The sequence below is a fragment of the Mus pahari genome, unplaced genomic scaffold, assembly GCF_900095145.1.
Source record: "Mus pahari unplaced genomic scaffold, PAHARI_EIJ_v1.1 scaffold_12093_1, whole genome shotgun sequence".
NCBI classification, from domain to species: domain Eukaryota; kingdom Metazoa; phylum Chordata; class Mammalia; order Rodentia; family Muridae; genus Mus; species Mus pahari.
Genome location: NW_018392219.1, coordinates 3,833 through 10,580, shown reverse-complemented (window position 1 = coordinate 10,580; position 6,748 = coordinate 3,833). Strand labels below are relative to the sequence as shown.

At 34.8% G+C, this 6,748-nt stretch overlaps 2 pseudogenes; one reads left to right on the top strand and one right to left on the bottom strand.

Annotated features, from left to right (window-relative positions):
- The first annotated feature begins 1,046 nt into the window (after positions 1 to 1,046).
- Positions 1,047 to 1,477, top strand: LOC110314885 (annotated as a pseudogene).
- Positions 1,478 to 5,461: 3,984 nt separating this feature from the next.
- LOC110314883 lies at positions 5,462 to 6,450 on the bottom strand (annotated as a pseudogene).
- Positions 6,451 to 6,748: the final 298 nt, after the last annotated feature.

The following is a 6,748-nucleotide window of genomic DNA, read 5'->3' as shown; positions in this document are numbered from 1 at the left end:
CCCTCTCCCTCTCCCTCTCCCTCTCCCTCTTCTCCTCCCCCTCCTGTCTTTCCTCCTCCCCCTCCACCCTTTCTTTTCTCTCTCTCTGGATGAGATGATGCTTGCTCATAAACTCAAGTCTTGTAGGATTGTGGGAATGTTTGTGTATGTGTGTGTTTAATCTCCATGGCCATGTCTTCTTAATCTCCAAATTTGAATACAATCAACATTGGGGTTTTATATGTGTATTGAACTTTCAGGATGCTTTTACTATCTTTGAAGAGAAAAAAAATCAGGAAAACACTTAATAAACTGCAGAGTGCTCAATGTTTTGCAAGTGATACACTGTCCCTCAAACTTCTCAGAAGACCTGCACCCAGACTGTATGCCTGATGCTGGAATTTTCTACAGCAGGTACTGAAGGAAATTTTCATTTCTCATTTGATAGTTTGCAAATGAAGACATATTATTTTTCATAGTTTTGCCACTGTTAACTATGTCTAACATCTGCCTCATTTTGAGTTGATCAAGTATAGATGTCAGCTAAGATTTAAAATTGAAAGGGTAGAATAGAAAGAAAATGTGAAATTACTAGATAAAACTTGATCTGCAGTTGATTGAATGGCTTATTACTACCAAGGAATGTTATTTTATAAATTATTGTGTTACGGCAAAGAATTAAAGGAAATGATATATAGAATTTTCCTAGTACTATCTTCTGACTTTTATTCTCCAAATTACCATAAAACGCAATTGACTATAACACAGATAATAAGGGAGCCTCTGCCTCTTGCAATTTTCTACACTTTCTATTTGGCTCTCTGAAAGTTCTAAGGAAGGGTCTAGAGAGATGGCTCAATCGGTTCTTTTCCAGAGGTCACAGGTTCAATTGCCAGACCCACATGGTAGCTCATAACTGTTTGTCACTGCAACTGCAGAACATTCAATTCCTTCTTCTGACATATGCAGGCACTGGTACATGCAGACAGTGCACAGAAGTACATGTACAAAACAAAAACACCCCTTCATGTAAAATAAAATAATTTCTTTACTGAGCAGCCACCAAGATGGCTAAATTCGAGCAGAAGTAGACCTTCTGCAAGTTCACATACTGTGTCATGGACTTGGACCAACTTCTGGACATGTCCTATGAGCATCTGGAATAGTTTTCCAGCACGCAGCAGAGGTGTTGCCTGAGCTGTCACCTGCATTGGAAAGAACACTCACTACTCAAGCATTTGAGAAAGGACAAAATGGAGGCCCTGTGCCGGGAGAAACTTGAGATGGTAAAGAACCATCTGGTGATATGATCATTCTGCCTGAGGAGGTAGGCAGCATGGTAAGTGTATACAAAGGCAAGCCCTTCAAACACGTGCACATCAAACAAGCACTGATCAGCCACTCCCTGGGTAGTTTCGCCATAACCTACAGGCCTGTGAAACATGACTGGCCTGGTATCAGTGCCATGTACTCCTTCTTCTTTATCCCATTCAAATAGTAGCCATGGCCAATAAAGATGCAAGTAAAAGGAGAAAGAGAGAAAGAAAGAAAGAAAGAAAGAAAGAAAGAAAGAAAGAAAGAAAGAAAGAAAGAAAGAAAGAAAGAAAGAAAGAAAGAGAAAGAAAGAAAAAGATTCTAAGGAAATAAAGATATGAAATTTTATCCCATAGTTTTCTAAGCAATCCTCAGAAAGAATCCTCCTTATTCATATTCAGAGTTATATACCCATAATTTTCACAGGCAAATTGCTCATCTTCACAGAAAAGAGAACTCCTTTTTAGTAATTAAAGTTTAACTCTTCAGTATTGAATTATTTCATGGATGCTCCTGAATTCTATTATTGAAGTATTTCATGATGCTCCTGAATTCTATTAGGTTTTAGCTAAAATTGTGTTGGAAAATGATTCTTTCTCTATAAGGAGAACCCACATTAATAAATTATGTTGTTTTAAATTTAACTCTCTTTAAAAAAATTATTGACTATTATATGTAAGTACACTGTAGCTGTCTTCAGACATACCAGAAGAAGGCATCAGACCTCATTATGGATGGTTATGAGCCACCATGTGGGTACTGGGATTTGAACTCAAGACTTGAAGAAGAGCAGTCAGCACTCTTAACCAGTGAGCTATCTCTTCAGCTCCTATATTTAACTCTCTTTTCTGTGTATGTATTGTTCACATGAGTGTATATGTGATTAATGCTTACATATAGGAGACTTGAAAATTCAGGAAAGTTGTTGGATTCTCAGGAACCAGGTTTACAGTGAGCTGTGAGCCTGAGTGTTGGGAATGGAAACCACAAAGCAGGTCCTTTGCAAAATCAATAAGTGCTGGTAACTCCTGAACCACCTTTCAAACTCTGCATTGAAACAGAAGATAAATTCGTATGCCCTTTTACATGTTTATTAGTAAGAACTAATCTTGTCATTACAGAATTTCAAAGGCTATGTTCTAAATTGTCTTGACTGATGAACAACTTATATTTGAAAATATTGCTTGACTTCTCTTTGATTAGCAAACTGCCTATTTTTCTGTATCTTTAATGGAGAGGTGTACACAGGTAATAGAAATCATTCCAAGAGAAAGACCTATGTTACAGGAGGTAAGGGGAAACTGAAGGTTCATGTACTTGACATACTGCTGTAGGGTTTTGTATCTTTACCTTTGGTTTCACTCTTGCTTTCTTCCAGCTTTTCTCCACATATTTTTTCAATCGAAAGAACTATTCTGTACCATTCTATGTTGGAATGTGCAATCTGATATTCATAGCAGGCACAATTAAGAGACTACATTTACCTTGAGACTCAGAAAGTATTTTAGTCTTTAAACAGCAGTGAAAATGTAAAAGATGAAAGGGTTTGGGGGTGTTGGAGTATATGCATTTTGCATTGTGATATGACCATGAATAAGTGTCTATGGCCATCAAAGAGTGTAATGTGTTAGTTTGAATGAGAAGTGTCCCATATAGGCTCAGGTATTACAATTGCCCAGGTCTGTAGCATTTTTGAGGGATGGGGTATAGATTCATCGAAGGGGTACATCACAGAGGACAGGTTTGAGAGTTTATAACCTCATCCTACTTCCATTTACTCTCTCTGCTCTGTGTTTGCAGAAGAAGTTGTAATGTCCCAGATTCCTCCTCCCTTTGCTAGCTGTCATATCTCCTTCATCAGTATCTTTTTCCCATAATATTGCTATGATGTCTTATTACAGAGGTAAGAAAATCACTAATATAAACCCTTCTACAATAATACCATTATTATAAGTACAAAAATTGTTCTATACATCATTATAAACACACAAACATATACACACACATATCTCTGAATTTATGAGATTCCAATTCTCCACTACCATGGAGTCCTCAAACTATTCTCTATCCATCAGTCACATGGCCTTGAAGGAAATTTATAATATCTCTAGGAATTACAGCTCAAAAATTGAAATACATAAAACTTAGTTTACAAGATTCCAATATATCTCCTGGTTTATATTGTTAATCATACTTTTATCAGGAATACAGGGAAGACTCTTAAATTTTTTTCTTAACTGTAGATGTTAAACAGAAATTAATAGCCATATTCTCTATTAAATGTTCCTAATAGGTATATCTCATAGACATTGAGATTAACAGGGAGTCTATAACTTTTTCATCTTACCTTGAAACTGTTTTGCATTTGGTAGGCAGGAATATTTTATTGAATCAACAAAATACATAGTCTATGCAGTTTTTACCTGCCACCAACTCTAACTATGGATGTCTTCTTGTATGAATTTGTATGGTGTATTGCATCTATTGAAAGATGCTACTCTCACCTCCTACTGAATCAGTAGGTTCTGATGTATCCTGGAGTAAAGATCTGAAAACTAGCAGTATTCATGTGTGAGAACACAGATGGATTGAAGGCAGAGACACTAGGGTTTCTCTTCTAGAAGTACCTCAGTTGTAAAACACTTTTCTACAATGCATTTAATTCCCCAAACCCAGAAATATAAGAGGTTCTTAGCTTGGAAACTGCTTGTAAGAGATGTTCAGTTTCTTTATTTCAGAGTGTCTTAGTCAGGGTTTCTATTCCTGCACAAACATCATGACCAAGAAGCAAGTTGGGGAGGAAAGGGTTTATTTGGCTTACATTTCCATACTGCTGTTGATCACCAAAGGATGCAGGACTGGAACTCAAGCAGGTCAGGGAGCAGGAGCTGATGCAGAAGCCATGGAGGGATGTTCTTTACTGGCTTGCTTCCACTGGCTTGCTCAGTCCACTCTCTTATAGAACCCAAGACTGCCAGCCCAGAGATGACACCACCCACAAGGGAACCTCCCCCCTTGATCACTAATTGAGAAAATGCCTTACAGCTGGATCTCATGGAGGCATTTCCCCAACTGAAGCTCCTTTCTCTGTGATAACTCCAGCTGTGTCAAGTTGACACAAAGCTATCCAGTACACAGAGCTTCTGTTTCTCATTAAAATATATTCAAATGGCACAATGAATGGATGTTAATTACACACATATTTCAAGGAATGAGTGAACATTTTGTGAGATTGTAAGTGTATTATAAATTCAGCCCAGAAATTTAAGAAATTTAAGAATAAAAATATGTCTGAAAAAAGAACACTTCATCTCTACTAGAATTCAGAAATATATACTGAAGATTTAACTTGATAAAATACTGGGCATCTCCCCAAGATCTATTGCATATGTATCATATTCTACGATGAATTCTTTGAAACCATTTCATGAATTTACTTAATTTTATAGGCTTTTAAAGTTTACTTAACAATAAATAGTTTGAACAGGTATACATTTGAAGATATGCTATTGATTGTATGGGGTCATCAATAACATATTTCACATGAAAATATTGATATGTAATATTAAACATATAAAAAATTTAAAATTAATAATCTTGAACTTCTTATAATTATACATCAAAATAAACTATATTATATTATGTTCAGTAAAATAATATACTTTGCAATTAGAAATGTATTTTAAATTATCTTAACAATTATGAAATTATTTTATAATGTTTGATAATGAAACTAATAACAATAAGCAATAACTCAAACAGAGTAGCATCATGGCTGTGAAGAATTGGCAAAAATAATTCCAAATTGAGCTCCATATTTAATAAAATACCAGTATTTCCAATGGTTTATAATTCTATATTAATCCATATATTCCTTCTCTTAAGTTTTATCTACATATTTTATATTACATAGTTTCAATTATATGCTTTCACCACAATTTATTATAGATATTAAAACACATACGATAAAGGTCATAAGTCAAAAACTCCATGATTAATGGTTGATAATAAATTTATATAATTTTGATATATTCATGTTTTAGTGGAATATAAACCCATCAATTTTTTTATGTGTATTAAAAATAACCTTGTACACAACTTGCTAAATTAATAATAGCTTTAATTAATGGTTGGTGCAAATAAAACATGAAATTCATGTAGTCAAATTCTAAGAATATTTAAAATGGAAAATGAAAATAAAAAGAAATATTATTCCACATAATTTGGCCTGCATTTCAGCCACCACAACACAGAGAAAGAGGCCTGTCTCAGTTTCCTGTCTCTCAGAATCAAGGCATATGAATGGAATGAAGGAAAAGCTACATATACAATGTGAAAAAGCACAATGAAAGGTTTCTTCCTTAATTCATGGATCCAAAATTGTAGTAACAGTGACAGGATAAAAATGGAGTATGGTGGGAGAAAGGCAATCACAGTTTGCAAGGCTTTGAAGTGGGCTGTGGTTCTGACATCTTTGCATCCCTGAACATGCTGCTGCATCCTCTTGTGATGTCTCCACAGGGAGAAGATGAGCAGGAGAAAAGTTGACATGGACAAAATAACAGGGACAAACAGGAAAATAATGTGACTTCCTAACACCTGAATTTAACAGTTTAAATGGTAATAAGAAATGAAGATGTATGATATGTTTATTTGATGATATTCATTTATACAAATGTTAATTTCCAAATTAAGTAGTAAAATATTTAAAAACAAGAGGATCAGAGACACCAGTAATGTAACTGAAACTACTTTTTTAACTCTCCCCTTTAGATAGAGAAAAGGAGAGCTAGAAAAATTGGCAATCTTGAGAAAATAAAAGACACTGAGGCATATAGCAAGCCAGATGCTAATATGGTTAGCTATAGTCCATAGATTACTAGTGAACTGTATCATCAGTCTAGTAGTAACTAAATATGGGTTCAATGAGGAAATTGGTAAACCTACTAGCATGAACCAGAGCAGGAAAATTCTGGAAGTTGCCAAAGCAGTAAGGATTTGATTAACTAATGACATTTTTTTTCTCTTAACCCAATCCATGCCATGCACCAAGGCTGTGAATCCATTTCCTAAAAGTCCAATTATTAATTCAAAGAATAAAATGATTAGAAGTATGTTCTCAGAGATAGCAAATATCCTCTTAAAAAGATGCTCCATTTTATATATTAGATCTAAAGATTCACAAATGTATTCAGTTGAAGTGCTATTTTAAACAGGTAGTTTTGAAGATTTTTGATGATTTCTGAGTTTATTCCCATAAAATATTCATACTTTAATTCTTCCACACACATTATTAGAGGAACAAATATGGAGATATTACAGTGATGTAGTCTGAAGCTCTTTTCACAAAAATGTGTCTTGTCATACAACTCATGAGAGTCAGACCAGAAGTGCTTGGCTCACACACAGCTCCTGTCATATTTTCTAGACAATGATAAAGAAAAGATTGGAAACT